This window comes from Equus asinus, chromosome 4 (assembly GCF_041296235.1).
Source record: "Equus asinus isolate D_3611 breed Donkey chromosome 4, EquAss-T2T_v2, whole genome shotgun sequence".
Taxonomy (NCBI): domain Eukaryota; kingdom Metazoa; phylum Chordata; class Mammalia; order Perissodactyla; family Equidae; genus Equus; species Equus asinus.
In genome coordinates this window covers 32,369,258-32,390,172 of record NC_091793.1, presented here as the reverse complement: position 1 = coordinate 32,390,172, position 20,915 = coordinate 32,369,258, and the positions used below count along the sequence as shown (strand labels likewise).

The 20,915-nt window shown below is 35.7% G+C and overlaps 1 long non-coding RNA gene across 2 annotated transcripts in view; it reads right to left on the bottom strand.

Moving 5' to 3' along the window:
* The window catches only part of LOC139045166 (uncharacterized), a 91,315-nt gene that overhangs the window by 11,556 nt on the left and 58,844 nt on the right, over nt 1-20,915 (bottom strand). For both annotated transcript variants that reach the window (XR_011503050.1, XR_011503049.1), the window contains 2 exons: nt 12,367-12,397; nt 5,962-6,195 (listed from right to left, as the gene is read on the bottom strand). This is a non-coding gene — a long non-coding RNA (uncharacterized lncRNA). The remainder of the gene's footprint in view (nt 1-5,961; nt 6,196-12,366; nt 12,398-20,915) is intronic.

Below are 20,915 nucleotides of genomic sequence, written 5' to 3'. Positions count from 1 at the left end.
AATGTACATAATTTCAAGGGATATGGTTAGACATATAAATGAAGTGGGGTAATGAGATATATCAAAAGAGAGACAATTGGAGAACCACATTTAAGAATTGTAATGAGAGGGCTAAGCCTTAGAAAAGTTAGATTTTTAAGAAAGAAGAAATGCAGCCAGGCAAGGTAGCACATTTTGATCCTTGTTATTTTATGTAATCACTAGGAAAGGTTCTGCCCATTCTCATAAACCCAGCATGCTCTTTGCTTTGCCCCCAGCAAATTATTTTGTGATCTTCTTGCTTTGGAAAATTGTTTTTATTTCTGTAATAACACGTCCTAGTAGGGTAAGGTGATTTGGTCAAGAAGTGGCTGATGCAATTGAATTAATTAAAACTGCACTTTAACTAAGGTAATTCTGTGTGAATTTATTTGCATTAAAATAACAAATAGATCCAAAAGTCATGGACAAGAATGGAAAACAAAATAAAAACAGCAAACTCTTTCTATTGAATCTAATTAAGAAGGAGAATTTTATCTTAACAAAAATATTTTTAGATTACAATAGCAAAATTTACAATGATGAGGCACAAATTAGTCAATAGAGTCATTAAACTTAGTTATAAACTTAGAAATTGATTATAATTATTTTTAATTTGGAAAATAAAGCAAATTTATAGAGAGTAAGCATCACTTCCAATTCTCTCTATTTTTTTGGTGAGGAAGTTGGCCCTGAGCTAGCATCTGTGCCAGTCTTCCTCTATTTTGTATGTGGGATGCTGCCACAGCATGGCTTGATGAGTGGTGGATGAGGGGTGTGTAGGTCCATGCCCAGGATTCAAACTGGTGAACCCTGGGCTGCGGAAGCGAAGCTTGCAAACCCAACCACTACACCACTGGGCCGGCCCTCCAATTCTCTTTTTCAGCTAGCTTAAGTAAATAAAAATAACTTACCCTTACATGTGTAACATAAACTCATTACTACATAGAGGAGGCAAAAATCTACCTCTCCTCATCTTAGTTTTACAACTGGGACTCATACAAAAAGACAAATTAACAAAAGAAAAATAATTTATTAATGTGCGCAGCACACGTCATATGGGAGAAACCGTAAACCAAACATAACTCAAAATGACAGCTTAGAATTACAGCTTACATAGCGTCTTCAAAAAAAAAAAACACACATTTGTAGAGAAATGACAGGACAGAGGAAAGCAGTTTTAAGCTTCCAAGGGTGGCAAACTATGGGAAGTAAATATATGGGAGGAAAATAACAGATTAAGGTCTGTTCGCAGACTCCTCTGGTGCAGTCTCTGGATTGACAAGAGTCTGTCTCCAGTTAAAGGAGACCTTATATCCTGCCTCCAGGCAGAAAAAGGGGAACTTTCCAGGGGTTTTACTCCTTAATTACCTTCAGCTCAAAATGATTTTTATGTCAAAGAGGAATGTTTTGAGGTGACATATTCTGGTTTCCTTCAGTGAGAAAAAGAAAAAAGTACAGAGCTAGCCTTGATGGCCTAGCAGTTTAAGTTCCATGAGCTCCGCTTTGGTGACCTGGGTTAGGTTCCCAGGCATGGACCCACACCACTTGTCTGTCAGTAGCCATGCTGTGGCAGCTGCTCACAAAAAAGAACCAGAAGAACTTGCAATTATACACAACTATGTCTAGGGCATGGGGGCTGGGGAGGAGAAGAAAAAAAAGGAGGAAGATTGGCAACAAATGTTAGCTTAGGGTGAATCTTCCAAAAAAAAAAAATTCAAGAAATGTTTTAAAAAAAGAAAAAACTACTGATAACCAAAAAAAGGCAAATAAAAATCACATTCAATTTCAACAAAGAAAATCCCTATTAAAACTTTGGCATATATCTTTAGCTTGATACAAGTTCATTTCCTGAATCTTTGTAATATTAACTTCATTGTACCACTCTATTAAATAAATGATATCCTTCTAAATGCTAGAGGAGAAGACTTTGGTGTCAGAACCAAGTTCAGATCTTGAAGTATTTATGTAGCTTCAAATTATTGCTTGATTTTGTGGTTCTTGTCATTTGCTTATTTATTTCCTGTGAAGGGGATCAAAATGCATGTTTTATTACAAATTTGATTTAATATTGTAATTTTTAATTCTAGAATTTGCGTTCATTTTATACTTTCTATTTCTCAGCTGAGATTTTCTGTCTTTTCATTCATTACGATTGTGTTTTATTTTTATATCTAATTGAGCATAGTAATAATAGATGCTTTAAAGTGCTCATCTGATCGTTTCAACATCTGTATCGACTTCGGGTTGTCTCCAGTGGTTATCTTATATCTTGAGAACAGATTATGTTTTCCTGGTTGTTCATATATTAAGTAATTGTACATTGAATATTAGACATTTTGAACATTATATGGTGGAGACTCTAGATCCACTTACATTACTCTGAAGAACGTTAATTTATTTTTTTTTAAGCAGGCAATTAATTTGATTGAATTCAAACAAACTTTTGATTCTTGTGTGGCAGCTTGAATAACAGTTCAATTCTTCCTCCTCCCAGCTTAGAGCTGGGTTTTTTTCAATTTGTCTCACACTGATGCTGTTCAGGGTTCAGCCAAAGTGTTGGGAAAAATTTATACACAAAATTTGGGGCACCTTCTTTCTGGATATTTTTCCCTTGCTTTTCAACAGATGTGATTTTCCTGAAATCTTTTTGTGCTTCAAGTCAGAAAGACTGTGGCTCAGCAGAGTTTAGCCACATCTGAGGCACCGTGACTTCCTTCCCTTAGGCTAAAATTAGGGAAAAAAATCCAGAAAACTCACACCTTGTCTTCTTTGTGTTTCCTTCTTCCAAGTTTCAACTCTTCTCTAGGATTTGCCTGATTTTGTTCACTCTCCAGAGCCTTCAAGTATTTTTTAATGTTTTTTTTTTCAGAGTTTGTAGCTGTTATTTGTAGTAAAGACAGTCGGTTAAGAGCTTGCTTGACAATTTAAAAAGAATTATATATATATATATATACACACACATATATATTATATACATATGAAGTGTATATGTGTGTGTGTGTGTGTCTTCGTATGTAGAGACAGAGAGAGTTAAGATGTAGCTGGCCACAGTTTGGTTTATGAGTCTTGTTCCTCGGGCACTGAGACATGAACTATTCCAGGAAATCTGCTTATACTTTGCCCCAAATGGGCATGTTACAAACAGCAACTAGCTGTCAAGATAAATATCTGGATGGTCAAGCATCTCCTTAACTGACTGTATTCAGCACGTATGATAGATAAACAAGTTCTAGATGTCTTCACCATGCTCCCAGGTTGTGCAGACTGTGGAGAGGGCCATCAGACCCCACTCTGGTCTGACTCCCATTGGAGGAGTCCCTTATGTGGTTTCCCTTTCTGAGAGGAAACTGGCCCAGGAGATCCAGTGGGCCCAGGCCCAGTCTGGCTAATCCAATACCTGAAGGGATCAGTGAAGTTCTGCTCTGGCTACTCTAAATAATTGAATGTCTTAGGTAATAGTCCTAATCTCTTTTCTCTCTCTTTTTACCTTTTCTTCCTAGATGATCTCATCCATTCCCAGAACTCTAATTACCATCTATATGCTAATGATCATCAAATTTATATCAGCAACCCGCTTCTCTCCCATGAGTTCAAACTGGAACACCCAACTGCCTAATTTACATCTACTTTGACTGTCTTACAGACATCCCAAATTTAACATGTCAAAAACTCTTAATTTCTACCTCCCTCCTCCCCACACCTCCATCTTCCCCAAACTTTCTCTAATGAATGGTTCAAGACAAAGACATGGGTTGGTCTCACTCTAATTTTAAAAACTCCTAGAAATCTATGTGGAAAGAAGACAAGTAACCCATTGGGAAACTAGGCATGTGAAGAGGTAGTTCCTTGGATAAATGTGTAAAAAGATATCAAAACTTACTTGTATGAAGAGGAATGCATGTATTCTAAAATATCATTTCTCACATATCCAATGGCAAATTATCCAACAATTGGAAAACTACTATATCTGTGAGGTCAGCACACAAACAGTGGAACAGCTCCTCTGAAGGAGGTAAATATCTGGCAGTATTTACCAAAATTTCAGATGCATTTACCCTTTGATCCGGAAACCCTACCTCATATAATCTAAAGAATAATTGGAGTATTCTAACATATATTCAAAGTTGTTAAGTGTGGCATTCTTCAGAATAGTAAATGATTGGAAATAATTTAAGTATCCAGCAATAAGGAGCTGGTTAAGAAAACTGTCTTTTATCCTGCAAAGAAATACACAGTTAAAAAAAGGGGGAAAAATTTTAAGTGCGACATATAAAACCGCAAACTGTAAGAAAACATTTGATAATATAAACTTTATTAAAATTAAAAACTTAAGCTCTTCAAAAGATATAGTTAATAAAATGAAAAGGCATGCCAGTGGTTTCAAAAAACTATATATAAAAATAAATAAAATACATATTTGACAGATGGTTTGAATCCAGAATATATTTAAAAAAACTCATACAACTTAATAATAAAACAAACAATCCACTTAAAAAGAGGGCAAATTATTTGAACAGGCAGTTTACAAAAGAAGATATCCGAATGGTCAATAAACTCATGAAAAGGTACTCAATATCACTAGTCATCAGGGAAATGCAAATTGAAAACACAATGAGATCCCACTTTCTACCTATAAGAATTGCAAAAGTTAAAGGAAAATTAAAATCCACTGAGAAGGGCATGTGCTGGAGATAACCAGAGCACTTAAAACCCTTGCATTTTTGATGAAATACAGGACACATAGCCACTTTGGGGAATAATTTGATAGTTCCTTTTAAAGTTAAACGTATACTTTCCATATGACTCACGCACATTCTTAATATTTTCTTGCTAGAAATGAAAACATATGCCCACATAACGACTTGTATGTAAATGTTAATAGCAGGATTGTGAGTAATATCCAAGATCGAAAACATATCAAATGTCCATCAACCAATTAACGAATAAAATGTGCTAATGTCTATACTATGGGATACTACTTGTAATTGGAAGGGGTTTGAGGGATTTTGGAGTTGATCAAGGGCAAAAATATGACCATAAGACCCAGCAACACATGACGAGCTTTATCAAGTAGCTCTCAGAGTTGCATGAGAGGACAAGTCCTTCACAGCATGAGAATGTCCTGAGGTTGACAGCAAGGGGCTACCATCCAGGAGGGGAGGAGAGCAAGAAACTGCCAAGGGACAGGGGGACCAGAGAGGGGACTTACACGCTAGGTGATGTCTCTCAGCAGAACAGTGGGGAGTCTCTGAATCAGTGCCCTGTGACATACCAATGGCAACAGTGACTGAAGTTTTTATAACCATAAGGCTTTGTTTTATTAATGATCAGCAGAGGCTGGGTGTAGTTTCTCAGGGTATGCAAAGAAGGCAGATCCTAAATGGCTAAAAACCTACTCATTTTAAAACAACTGAATGTGTAAAAATTTGAGTTTGGCGTGTCAATGAATAAAAGGCATAAACTGCAAGAAAAGTAAAAGGTTATTTGGGGTCTCAGGAATTACTATTTGGTAGACACAGTTTCCAGTAGAAACTCAACGTGCTCCGAAGAGGACAAAGAAAGCCAGCGTTCATAAAGACAAAAAGAGATAAATTATATAGGTTGTTTTGCAGAATTTGTGATTGTGCTGGCAACAACTGTTACTTCATGGCCATAGGTGATTGGTTGCTAAGGCTATCTCTAAGGCAGAAAGTTCTCATTTCTGGGAGAAAGCATATCGCAGTTTTTTTTTGAGGAAGATTAGCCCTGAGCTAACATCTGCTGCCAATCCTCCTCTTTTTGCTGAGGAAGACTGGCCCTGAGCTAACATTCGTGCCCACCTTCCTCTATTTTATATGTGGGAAGCCTGCCACAGCATGACTTGCTAAGTGGTGCATAGGTCCGCACCCAGGATCCCAACAGGGGAGCCTTGGACCACGAAAGTGGAATATGTGAACTTACCTGAGGCGCTACCAGCCTGGCCCCAAGAAAGCATATGTCTTGAATGAAGGTCAGGATGCCAGCAGTGAAGTATAATTCAAAAGTTTACATACTCTCTGGGTAAAGAGGCGCATATGCCGCACTTCCCTGATGGCTTCCTGGGTCCATTTAAGGTACTCTCGATGCATGTGACTCCATTTTGTAATCTTCTTCCACAAGTGCCAGTGGGATATTGAGCTGATGGATGTCAGTGTGCTGTGAAGAAAGAAACAACTTAGGGGCCAATATACAGGGTCCATCTTTGGCTCATATACAGTAATGAAAAGGGAAAGTATTGATATATTCAATACCATGCATAAATCTCAAAAGCATTATTATAAGTAAAGTAAGTTAAATACAAAAGAGTATATACTGTTTTATTTTGTTTATATGAAATACTAGAAAAGACAAAACAATAAAGGCAGGAAGCACATCAGTGGTGTTTAAGGCTTGTGGTTGAGGACAGACAGCAAAGGAGAAAGAGGAAATTTGGGCGGAGATAAAGCTGTTCTATAGGTTGATTGCGGTGGTGGTTATAGGACTGCATGGAATCACCAAAACTCACAAAACTGTATACTTAAATAGGAGAGCTTGATTGTTCGTAAGTAAAAAAAATCAATGATGAAAGAAACTTCTTAGTTTATTACTCCTACCTGACCTTTGTGCTCCTGCAGTTTGCTTGTTACTATTCCCCACTATATTATGATGCAGCCAAAGATTGATCTAGATTAACGGATATTCTAAAAATCCATTACATTATCTTTGGAACTCAATTTTCAAAGCAGTTTGCTTATCTAGGAAATTTGGTTCTACTAAAATTATGAGGCTAATTTTTTTTAAAAAAATCAAGAGAAACAGCTATCTCTTCTTCCTACCCTGTAACCTTACCCACAGCCCATTCTATGTACTCTCAGCTCTAGTTTAGCGCAGATTTAGCCTGACTTAGGTCTTTCAAAATTTCTCTGGAGCCGGGAATTGTTAAATTGTGTGGTTTCAAGGAGGATGATCAAAAACAAACAAAATAAGGCTTACTGTAATCTGAAATAGAAACACAGCTAGTAATTATGTTCCATACATATAATATATTTCTATTTCATTTTAGAAAGAACTCTTCTAAAACAACAGGTAATTGTGAGGATGAAGCAAATACATAAGCTTAAAAAGATTTTCTGAAGGTCTGTTGTACACACGTAATAAAATGTTCAAAAAAATTTAAAATTTATTATTTTGAAAGCTCACTCTTATATTTACAAAGTAAGCCTTTTTTGCAAGGATATGTTTCATATTATTTTGTATTTCTTCCCTCTCTACTGTGAATTCAAGGTGGATAGTTCACCTTGTTTCATAGTAGACGTCTTAATTTCCCCTTGTCCATATGTGATAGGTAATATAAACTATAAGGTCACTTTATACTTTGCTATACATGAAATCAGGAGATCTGGGTTCTCGTCTAGTTTTATATCATCTCAGGTTAGTCTCTTTTGCTTTGAAAACCAATGCCCTCATCTGTAAAAAGAGACAGATGATATCAGCTCTGTCTGCTTCATAGTGAGGTTATGAATATCAAGCGCTTTTGAAAGAGCTTTAAGCATTGAAAAACCATCTATAAATAGAAGATGTGCTTAGCTTCAAAGTGGAATAATAATAAACATACCATGCAAGGTCATTTTTATTCATTCATGTATTCAACAATTCTTTTATTGTTGTTTTTCCTACTGAACAAATACTAAGCATCTCCTGTGTCTCAGGGATTTTCCTATGTGCTGGAGATGAAGAGATGTAAAGGACAAGAGTTTATCCTTCAGGCATTCAACGTCTATGTAGACTGGAAGACTGGAAGAAACTAATTAAAATACAAAATCATGATTGCCATAATAGACATAATAACAGAAGGCGGAAGAATTAGAAAAATCCAATAACTCTGCCCAAGAGAAAAGATTCACAACAAATGCAATAAGAGATGAGTCTTTGTAGATTGATGTGATTAGAAGTTTTTATTTTGGGTAAGAGAATAGGGGTAAAGGTCAAAACTTAAGTTGGAGTCTGAGGGTGGAACATCTGATAGACCGTTCTTTGTGTTGAGGTTTTGCAGGAAGGATATGCACTTCAGTCAAGATTACTATGAAGACTCTAAGCTGGGTAAACCAGAGACAGTTATCAAAAACAGGCCTCTGAATGGTTCAGAGTAATAATTTAACCACATAGTTTTATGCTTTTAGAAGATTATTGACAGCCAGCCTCACTCTAAGGGCTGCAGGAAATAGAAGTCCGGTGCTACTGGAATGATAAATGTATGTCTTGTTCATTGAGAGGAATTTTCATGTCTAATTACAAAGTCCTACAAAAATTCCAATCCAATCTGGGAGAAATTGATAGAGAGGAATGAAGACAAGGTATAAGTATAAAACTTCCTGAATGATGGATGTGAAGGGATTTAGACAATGACACCCAAAACATACCAGTTAGGTGTGTTGATTATTTTGAGCTGAAGATGATGGAGAAATGGCAGACGCAGGAAGGGCTCTCTAACTTCCCTTTCTACCTAAAAGCAAGCTGTAAAATTTCCCATGAGAAGGGTGCCCTTCCTATACCAGAAGGAAACAAATATTCTTATCACCAGAGACTTTGAGTCAATGCCAGAAGGAACCTGTGCAAACAAATGAACTAAAATAACCCTTATCGTCCATTATTTTCCATGTATTTTCTAGTCACCGACCTACAACTTACTGTCCCTCACTCAAGCTCTTTTGTCTTGTCACATCCCCACAGTTTACCATGTTTGTATAAAAAGATATACAAACATTTGAGCCTAATGGCTTCTTTTGGTCTTCATTTTCCCTTTAAAGACTCCTGTGTACATATAAAAAAAACTTAAATGAAATGTGAGTATTTTTCTCCTATTAATCTTTCTTATGTGTTTAATTATTAGGCCAGCCGCAGAACCTAAGAGGGCAAAAGGAAGTTTTCCTCCCCTACAGAGGTAATTAGGATAGTCTATCGGCTACCTTAAGTTGTCCAAATTTTGCTTGACTATGGAACTGACTTAGACCAAATGGGAAAATAAGGGTTTTATTTTCTGAGATATTAGCATTTCCTCACTCAAATGCTAATATCTCCACATTTTGAAAAATCTTAACCAGGAAAAGTGATCCGAGCATTAATATTTGGTAAACATATTGAATTTTATTTTGTAGGCAATGAGGACATTTGCAGAAAAAATGACCGTTAAATTAGTTTTGGCAAATGATTATTCTGGCAGAATCAAAGTCAGCAGATAGAAATAGGGATGAGCTTGCAGTTGACAGGAGAAAGGGAGAGTGGTTAAAAGTAACTTACTGACTTATAAGTAAGATCATCCATGGGGAGAAGGGTGGTAGTGGTGGTAGAACAGAGATAGTGAGAAAGGACTGTCCTGAGAAAAACTTCTACAGTACCATTGACAGTATGCAACGAGACTGGTGTGGAGAGGAGTCAGGAGGAGGAGTTAAAGATTCTGGTTGTGGAATCTGTGTAGTTAGCAGTACCATTAACTAAGATATGCCGTATAAGTGCAGTGGGAATGGCACGGAAGATAATGAGTGCAATTTGGACATGTTCATTTTCAAGGCACTTGTGCGATATCCAAGTATAGATGCCAACATGATAGTTATAAATATGATTCTGGTCCTCGAGAGAAAGATCTAGACTGGAAGTAAATATTTGCAATCATCAACTTGGTTCAAGACATGGAAGAAAATGGAATGATTTTAAAAAGACTATCTTAATTGAAAAGAGGGCAACATTAAGAGCTAGCCTGAAGATCAGATACCAACAAAGGATTCTGAGGAAGAAAGTTGTAAAAGAAAGTAGTGTTAAAGTTAGTGAAAAGAAGGTCTTAAGAAGGAGGAGAGGGAAATGGGGTACAGACAAAATAGCCAAATGTTCCAGTGATATTGGTAGATAAAAAATAAAAAAATATTTTTAAAGTAGAAAAATCAAGGACACTGGTAACCTTAGCATAATATTTCGGCATTGTGGTTGAAGCAAAATTCAAATTTTAAGGAGTTAAGTAGTAAATAGATGCTGAGAAAGAGTACAGAAAATGCATATCCATGTTTCCGAAGGTTTGTTTAAAAATAATAAATACAAAAGATTGTAGCTTGAAAGGAAATTGGTGTAAAGGGAAAGGAATTTTTGTAATTGACTAATCAATTATGAATTGATTTCATTTTATGGAAGGGGTATATTGTTAATAATAGAGAATATCAAGACTGGACTCTGGATCCAGTTTTGCTACTGTTGAGGCAGGCAGCGTGTTGTAATGGTTAAGGTATGAATTTTGGAAGTAGGCATCAAGTATCCAAATCTCACTTAACAGGTCAGTACCTCAATTCATTTACATATAAAGTAAAGGAAATGATTATTCCTATCTCACAAATTTTTTGTGCCTGGCACATAGTAAATACTCAATCTGTACTAATTATTATTAGATATTATTGTAGATTTCTTTCTATATAAGCATAGAGTACTTTTTAAGCAAATACGTATGTATTTATTAGCTAAGAATTTGGCACCAAGTCAATTCCTGGTCAAGATTTTATGCCAACGCAAATACTGTTCTCTCCCTACATGAGAGGATTACTTTTTCCAGAATTAATGGAACCTGTTAGAGCATGGAACTGTCAATTAGGCCTCCTTTAACTCCCCAGCAAGTTTTATCCATGCTAATAACAGACTATCACTAGAGGTCAAGATCTTTTCTCAATGATAAGGACACACTCTGAGCATAAGGAACTAGTTTTTAATAAGTACAACTGGTCTTTTAATTTGAGGTTTCTGCATAAGTTTGCTACCCCCAAGCAAGTTCCTTGGGTATATTTTTATTTTAAATGGAAAAAGCATGCTAGATGCTCAATTAAAAAAACAAAAGAGAGAGAGAGAGAGTAAAGATGGCCAGAATCTCAACATTCTTAATTAAGTGCCTATAGACTAAACCATAGTGATTAAACATGGGGGTTACGGGATCAAACTTATTAGTTCAGACTTGGCTCTAAACATGCCTGTGGGTGTGACAACAAGAGAGCTGAGTAGAAGTTCCTGTAGTTTTAAGCAGTCTGATCTATAGCTCTTTTCCAAGATGCCCACTCTGATCCTACTTGACAACTTTTTAAAGGGAACTATATCATTTCAATTAGGAGAAGACGCTAGACATGATTCCATGGCAGTTGAAAGCAAAGTAAAACACTGATGATAAACCCATGCCATCTCCATTGATAAGTTTCCAGAGATTTAGTCATCTTCCTCCTCCTGGTACAGGGAGGGAGAAACCCTTACAAATGGAGATTTTCCTTATAAATGTAAATGTCTCTTCCAGAAAGGTAAGTTCTACTCAGTTTTTAGTTTCTCCCATGTCTGCTATTTTTTAAAAATTAACCAATTCAAAATAATCCTTATGCCAAAGAGGCATATTTTGGGGTGGTATATTCTGCTCCCCTTCAGGAGTAAACATTTCTAATTTAGTCTGAGAACAGAGAACTGTCAAAAAAGGATTTATCAGGCAAAGAAGAAATGCAGCAGTGCATAGCAACTTTTTGAGAGAAATACTCTATCTTGCAAAAGCATCTTTCTTTTTGGCTTGATACACAGGAGACAAATTAAAAGCTTCCTCTGATACTTCTGACTATTCAATATCTGTGCTAGTAATATAAACTAAATAAAAACAAGGGAATGTCATTTTGCTTTCCATAGTCATGTAACATCACTTAAAAATATTTATGGCTTAAAATATTTGAAGTCTATGGTAAAGATAGTTAGAAAATCACATTGGTTTCTTTTTCCTGGTGAAATACACAAGCTCAAGGAATGTATATTTTGAAGTGAGTTTATGTTAAATTAAAGTGAATTCATGGTAAATTAATTTTATTTGGTTCAGCACATTAGCAGAAGTGCCTTCTATTGGGAGACTTTGGTTCTTCCTACTAAAGAGGTCATATGGGAAAGTGGAAATTTTACTGAACCGGGCTCATTTTGCCAGCCACACAGTATGCCAATGACTGAGATGACGAGTTTGGTGGCAGAAAAAGGGTTTATTCACAAGGCAGCCAAGTGAGAAGACAGGAGAACAAGTTTCAAATCTGCTTCCCTGAAAATGGGGATTAGGGATACTTAAGGCAAAAAGGGGCAGGGTGGTCTGAAGTGTGGAGATAGATGATTGGAGGTAAGAATGAGTGAGGTAATTGATGATCTACAGAAGCATAGTCAAGCTTTGTGGCTCTTCATAGGATGCGTGTTCATAACATGGTGGCATTAGCATGATCTGAAGGGGGAGTTTTTGACCCTCCTGACATGAAAAGTTCACCTATCAGCCGTGCATACAGGCCCACTGATGGGTCGGTCATCTTAACTCACCTGAACTGGACAAGAAGTCAATTCTTACTTCCTGAAAAACAAATTAAGCACCTGTTACCATGGTGATCCAAGCATCAGGGATGTTATCTATAAGGAACCTAGTGGGAGTCGGATAATATATTGCTTGTCTGCATGACTTTTAAGAAAAAGCAGCACAGCTAATAGTGGGTGGTGCCAACAGCTAAAGGCTATGATTAATAACTACCTAGAAAAAACTTTAGTTACTAGCTACCTAATCATTAATGGCTATCTGGCCACTGGTTTCTAAAAGTGAACACATTTTGGTGTTGGGACACTTGGGTTCCAGACTCAACTTTGCTCTGTAACCTTAAGCGATTTACCCATTGAATCCATGTCTTCCTTTCTGCCTCTCTAGGTGACACCTAAATGTTCCATAAAGATTTTAATATCTACCTTGACTCCCCACAAGATATGATACACTTAATAATTGGGTCAAACATTCTGATGGTTACTCTGATGAACAGGAAGTAAAAAATTTCATTGAGGTATTAAAGCAATGACAACAATTCTAAATTCTAATTTCACCCATTAGCCTGAACTTGAAGGAAATAAAACATAAGCACCAATTTTCTCTCTTTGCAAATCTCTTATGCCTAAGCCCTCTTTCTTATTCATAAAGGCATTGATACATTCATACACAATCATGGTTCTCTCCTTCCTTAAAGTATTTCTGCTTTGAGAAGTATTTTTAGGAATGAATTCTTAATGTTTTATGAAATATGAAACAACTCAAAATAGTAATATTGCTGACAAGAATTTTTAAGTTAATAGATTTACTCAGCATGTTTTCATTAAGCAGTGATTAACTCAAAAATCAAGTTATATTTATGCCCATACATGTGTCTCAACATGTATGCATAGTAAAATAACATGCAGAAAGGAAATAAACCAAAATATTGGCAAGTGCTGGAATTTGTGGATTTTGATTTTCTTCCTTATGCCTTTCTACGTTTCCTAGATTTTCTGTAAGTATCACTTTTACAAGTAGTAAAGACGTCTGCTAGACTGGAACCTGATGGATAACAGGAAAAGTCTGGATATTTCCATTGGAATGTTTTGATAACTTAGTAGGCCTGAAAAGGCTGCTGAGCATCTCTTTCATCCCCATTCCTGATTTTGGAAAGACAAATTTTCTAATGCTCAAGACCATTAGGGAAATTCTTTCAAGTATATGTAGAAGTAATTTCTGTATAAGAAGATAAGAAAAATGAAAATTGAGTGACTAGAAAACATGGTTCCTTTTCTGCTACTGTATTTAGAATATATTTTTGCCTTTAAGGAATCTAATATTAATATCTTTATCTGGTAATATTTGTTTGCTGGTTCAGTTTTATGATTTTCTCAAATTCAGCTTTTTTCTGTGTAACTTCTTTTAAAAATAGAAAATTACATTAACACACTTCCAAAGTCCTGTTAGTTTGAAAACACTAATGGGCTAACTCTCTGTAAAGTACACAGTGACTAACTCTTCCACTGTCTGGGGTTTGAAACAGTCTTTGGAATTAGGCAAAATGGTTTCATTTATCATCCAAGGATTCATCATAAACTAATTCTTTAAAAGTCCTTTTCAGATGCAAGATGTGGCTCCAGGACAAGCAAAAAGATCAAAGGTGTACAAAGGAACACAAACCAGGTTTTAGATCCAAGAATACTAACTAATTTCAACTTCCAATACTATTAGTCAACAATTTTTTTTAAAAAAAATATTCTGGACAGTTGGTTCTTGCCATGGAGCCAATTTCTTTCTTTTTTTTTTGTTTCAAAATCAAGCAAACAAATATTTGAAGTGACTGCAATTCCACGTGTAAAAGAGGGAAGTGGAGTTGCTTGGGTTGAAATGGGCACTGACTACCTGTCTCTCAGTTCCTGCCCTTCCTACCCAAGCTGGAAATAAGGGGTTCTTTAGAATCCTTAGGATTTCTGAAAGCTCAATTAGAAAATTCATCTTATAGTTTAAGATTTATCACAGTTTCCTAATTTTATACATAGAGTTTTGGTTATTTTGGAGGGAGTAGATGGGAGGCAGCAACTGAAAGAGGGAAGCAGCTAGTCAGGCTGTAACATCTACATTTGCCCCAATTCTTAGCTATGCTAAATTCTCCATGTCATACTAGTAGAACTCAAAAACGCTACTTCGTAAATTACTAGTATCCGATAGGATGAGAGGCATCAGCAAAATCTCATCCTGTTATTCTCTCAGCAAATAAACAAACTAACAGATTAGTTAATTTCAGTGCAAATTCCTATTTCGGAGGCAGGCTTTTGTTGGAGTTCTGAGTTAATCTGGCAATTAACAAACTGGGCAGACTACCACTTTTGGCTGAAATTCACAGGCATTTAAGTATATGTAAAAAAATGCAAAAGACATTGGAAATAGTTTTCACCTTGTGGATGAGACCTGAGGATAAGGGATGGGATGTGCTCAAGCATCACTGAACTAAATATTTTCATAATTTGAAATGTGGTCCTAAGGTAGAATTTTTTTAGAGTTGCCACATAAGTGGGCACTCAACAAAAGTGACAACAATAATCACAACTACAATTATAACATAGGTGGACTCACTTTATCCACTTTTACTTAAAATTTCTCTTTTCATATTTTACATCCAATAGCCAGCAAGGCATATCTTCAGAGAATATTGCAATAAATACTTAATGTCCATATTATATTCATGAATTTTTTCAAAGAGCATTGATCCTATTTGTAGTTTTTGACTGGTTACATGGACCAGGTCATTATTTATATTGATAATAGACTCTTACCTTTAAAGATCTTAAATCAGCCTTTATTCACATGCAGTTTTATTTGCTTTGTAAAACCAGTAGTACCATTATTTAGAGACATCTTCAACATTTTTCGCATGAGAAAGTGAGTTTGCTATTTAACATCCACGTGCTTATCATTTAGAGAAATAATCTCAGCGATTTCTCTTGAGATTTCATTCACTGGAAAAAGGACTTTTTAAAAGCTCTGGACTTCAAGACAAAACAATTGGCATTGTCTATTACGCCTGGATAAATGTTTGTACTTTATGGTAGTTTCCTAGCATTCTCTTTTTAAACAATGCCTCGTCTCAAAATCAACATTGCACTCAGTGATGTTTCTATTTTTGTTTTCCTTCATCAGTACCAGAGGAAGAAGAACATAATGGGCCCAATAGAAAGCCTGTTCAGGGTGATGTGGAACTCAAGGGAAAGCTAACCATGTAATGATTTCAAGGCAGTTTAAATTCTTGCCACCTAGTTCACTTCTGTGAACAATCGGTGTCTGATGAGTGCCGAAGGGCTGAAATATGGTGAACTTCTGCTACATTTACAAGAATAAAGCAGTACACACGTACAAAGCATGTGAGACGAGAACTACTCCATGCCTTTGCCAGAACTCAGCTCCAAAAACAAGACCAAATGAAACAGAATGTAAAAGAGGTTATAAATATGAGTAAATGTGCTAGTTTGATTTTTTAATATGAAATATCAAAAGAAAAATATGCAAGTGAATATGAATCTATTTTGAAATTGAAATATATATTTAAAAAACAGAATGGAAATTTGGAATTGTTTAATGTTAAATTTGAAGGAAATGTACATGAAAATAACTCAAGTTTTACAAAACCAAGCTTGTACATGGAAAATCCCAAAGATTGAATAGGAAAGCACTAGAAGTAAAATGCAGTTTTACTTAAAAGTGTGGTAACTTGGAGGCTGAAAACTCTTCAACTAAAAAGTTATTTATGCAAATTTTGACTTCTTACCTAAACATTTTTTAATGTTTAAAAATGACATTTGTTGGTTTCCGAGTGATGGGACATTTCAGAAAAGAATTATTAGTTGCATAGTTTCCTTTTCCTTGAACCAGTATGAAACCCTTTTTTAACAAAATGTCTTTGGTAGTGAATCACTGGCAATGAAGAGCTCAAGGCCTTGTTTAAAGAACCTCAATCATGCCAAAAAGCTGAAGAGGATATGAAAGAAAATCTGGACTGAACATGGGCTAAGAAATTAATTTAAGACGTTCTTTTTCCTCTTGCTTCTTCCAACAAAGTAATAACAGTTGGGAGTCTTTCACATAGAATTGGCCTCATGCAGTCCATGGAATTGAAGCTGAAATTGTTTCAAAGACCTCAACCTACACTCTCCTTAAATATGCAAATAGAAGACTTTAAAGATGGAACTAGGAAAGTCCGGTTGTTGGAGGAGAGAAATGGAATCCCAGGTAAACACTCAGACTCAGGGCTGCAAACTACTTTAGGTTATAAAATCTAAAATACTTTGCCTTATATTCTAAGGAAAATTTTGAACATATTATTGTGGCAAAAATCAGATATCGTTAATGGAATCTCTGTTAAAGTGAACATAAATAATGTATTCATTTAAAAAAATTACAATTTTAGGTTTAGCATTTATCTGCACAAAGGAATTACATTAAAAGATTGCATTTCATATAGTACTAAAAGCTAAATGTTTATATATAAATAGATAAATATGGGTTATAAATAAATATAAACATACAATATATTCATACTCCAAATCATGCACTCCCATACCACATACACAAGGTATATATGGGTATATGTGTGTGTGTATATATATACATCATATATGTATTATATTATATATTTATGTTCTATATGTCTAATAGGTTAATAAATCTATAAATCTCTCTATATATTTCCCTAACAATGTCAACTTCTCTCAAACTAAGACACACAAAAAAGATTTCTTCACATAATGCCATGAAATATGAGGCAGAAAGAACTAAGACAGACTCACGAAAATTGGTTAAGATGAATAGTCAAAAATTAAGATCAAAATTAAGATGTTAAGAATGCCAAGCTGAGAATACATAGATATCGTTTTTGTAAAGTAAGTTCAGGATCTGTTATACCCCACAGTCTGTTTCTAGGATCTGATTATTTTACTTTGTTTATATGTAAAGATGGTATAAAAAGATAATGAGAATATTTAAAAGTTGAGGATGTGGCTACAATTATGTTATTAAATAATTAAATGTAAAATAATTTTTGCAGTCCTCCAAATACTCAGTATGTCCAAAATTCCCAGTAATAATAATAGCGAACGTGTGACCATTGTTATGTGTCAGACAATATTTTAAAAACACATTAATTTATTACTCACAACGACCTATGAGGTTTTACAGTTGACATCAATAATAGCTTGCTCTCCTTCCAAACTTGATTCATGCCTGCTGGGAGATGATAGTATGGTGCAGAGTTCATTGTTATTGAGCAATGTCCTGCTCTCTTTGCAGGGAAAACAGCTCTCAGATACTCCTCTTTCATCTTGACTTAATTTTCTTTAATTACTATTTTAAATAAATATGGTCAAATATATTACGTATAAACTCTTTATGTTTATTGATCTAATAAAATTATAAAGCCAAACAGATTTTCAAATTAAAAATGAACAAATTTATAAAACTGTCAAAGTTTTATTGTCCTTTTGTAAGATGAGTAATTTTTACATCTAATAACTGCTATTTTGACATATCCCTCAGTTTAATATTGTGTCCCAATATTTAAGTGCAAAATTTTAAAATTATTACTTAATGAAAAATTTGTCCTTGAAGCAAATAAAAACACAACACACAAAATGTTTTTGTGATAACAAACTGTATTCTCATTTTATTAAATAAATTAAGAAATGAATATGCTGCACTCTGTAAATATCTTCCTATCAGACTTGGAAACCACTATTCAACCGAAACTGCTTGGTGAGGTTTGTGGTGACCTCCAAATTGTGCATCAAATGACCTGTTGTTAGTCTTGATCCTATTTAACAGCCAGCAGCATCTGACATAGTTGATTACTGCCTGTCCTAAAACATATCGGCTTGCCGTAAACCCAATCTTCTGGGTTTTCCTCCCACCTCTCTTGGCTGTACCTTTTCACTTTCCTTTGCTGATTTCTCCTAACTTCCCTAGCCTCTAGAATTACAGGTCCAGGGCTCAGTTCTGTCTATACTTTTTCCAATCTTTGCCCACCATCCAGAATTTTCTTCTATATTCATACATTGTATGGCCACCAGCCTCTTTTACTTGAATTCTTGCGATGGCCTCCTTACATGTTGCTTCTTATCTTGGACCTTTGCTATCTATTTTTGACAGTGCAACCAGAGTGATTTTCTTTGCAAGTAGGCCACATCACTTTATTTGTCTTCTCGGAGCCCGTCAGTGGCTCCCATCATACTCAGAATAAACCTACATCCTTATGGCAGCCTCAAATCCCTACCCAGTCTGGTTCCAGGCCTCCTCTGTCCTACTACTTTGACTTTGCTCCTTCTGCCCCAGCACACTACCTTCTTTGCTATTTCCTTGAGCACACCAGGTACCCTGCAGCTCAGGCTCTCTGCTTAGAGGGTCTCTTCCTGGATTGCTTTTTTCCCAGACAATCTCAAGGTTCACTCTGTTCTCTTGATTACCCTATCCATTCTCAGATTAAACATCACCTTCTTAATGAGGTCTTCGCTGACTACCCTCTCTTAAATTGTAACCCCGTAGCCTCATAGATCTCTTCATCTCCTCCCTGTGCCCTGCTTTATTTTTTTCACTATCATTTATCACCATTTGACATTTAATGCATTTTTTATTTATTTATCATTTATTGTCTGCTTCCCTCACCAAAATGCATACTCCATGAGGTGCGTGTTTTTGTGTGCTTAATTTCTGCTCTATCCCCAGGGCTTAACAGTGTGACCAGCACATTCTGATCAATAAGTATTCTGGAAAATAGTGAATACAAAAGAATTCATCTTTGCAACAATGTTAGATGTGGGCCACTTGTTGCCTCTTTCATTAGAAAATTGTGAAGTAATGGCAGCCATGCATATTTAGTTAAATAGAATTTTCAAATCTAGGAGAATATAGCTGCAAACTTTTAAGTAGGAGAAACACTGGCATATAGATTAATTGCATGGATTTTGGAGTTTATAGACTTGGTTCAAATCCTGGTTCTGATACTCACTAACTGTAACATCTGGCAGTTTACTCAATCTCTCTAAGCCTCAATTTCCTCATCTGCAAAATGGATATGAAAATTTCATATGATGACTCTGAGGATTAAATGGAAACAAATCATTTAACTGTAATAATTATTTATTATTTAGTTATAGTATAATTTTATGTTTAGTTTTAATGTTATTATAATAAGACCTTTATGACAGGGATCTTGTGTTCCTAGATGGGGACAGAGACTGTGACTTCTTAATTTAGAGCAAACCTGACTGATTTAAGAGACGCTCAAACCTGTGATAGTGTCCTCAGTAGCATCTGCTCTAATCACTTGAACAATCATTCTCCATTGTAAAAAAGATGTTACAGGCTTATTTTAATTCTGTTCCTGCTAAGAGACCTTGAGATAAAAGGAGGCTTTAGAATAAAGGATCATTTCAATTTCATAATTGGATGTTCATTCAGAGCAGTGACTTTTTAAATGAATGTTTCTGAAAATGTGAGGTACCCTAGTGCACCCCCATGGACCCAGATTCTTAATTCTTATTAATCTATAAGAACTGCTTAATTACCGTGTAAGAGTTGAAAAAGTCTCCAGTGGTCGTTTGTTTGTTTTTCCTTCTTAATTGCTTTCTTTGTGCTGCAGTGACATGGTTCTGAGGTTTATCAACTAGATCCTGGGATTCTGTTTTTTTTTGTTTCCAGCTTTATTGAAGTATAACTGACAAATAAAATTGCAAGATATTTAAAGTGCACAACATTATGATTTGATATACATATATGTTGTGAAAGGATTAATTAACAAATCCATCACCTCGTATATTTACCTCTTTTTTTTTTGGTGAGAACATTTAAGTCCTACTCCCTCAGAAAATTTCAATTATACAATACAATCTTACCAACTACAGTCACCTATGTGTAGTTGAGACCATCTGGTTGGGATACATGACAGAACCCACTTAGGTCCTCTATAATAACTTTTAAGATTCAGGCAGGAGATGTGGCGATCTGCTCATCTTGTGGTGTCCAAGACAAGCCTCGTGTGTAAGTTCCCCTGCTCATTAAAACTGCCACCTACCAATCGGAAGTGGTCTGCCTCTTTCTTCCTTCTCTCCTTGCCCTCAGTGTATGGGGGCAGTTTCAGATTCCGCCTGGGGATCTCCCAGAAGGAGTGAACCAAGACCTTTTAGCAGCCTCTCTTATTTCCCCCACACCCTAGCCCTTGGCAACCGCTTTTTCTACTCTCTGTTTCTATGAGTTTATCTTTTCTTTTTCAGATTCTGTATATAAGTGATACCATGCATGTGTTTGCCTTTCTCTGTCTGGTTTATTTCACTGAGCATTTACCGTCCAGGTTCATTCATGTGTCTCAATTGAGAGCATTTCCTTCTTTTTTAAGGCTGAATAATATGTATAATGATATATAGATAGATACATTTCTTGACCTCTTCATCCATTGATGGACACACAGCTTATCTCCATACCTTGGCTACTATGAATGATGCTGCAATGAACATGGGAGTACAGATATCTCTTTGAGATAATGGTTTCATCTAGGATT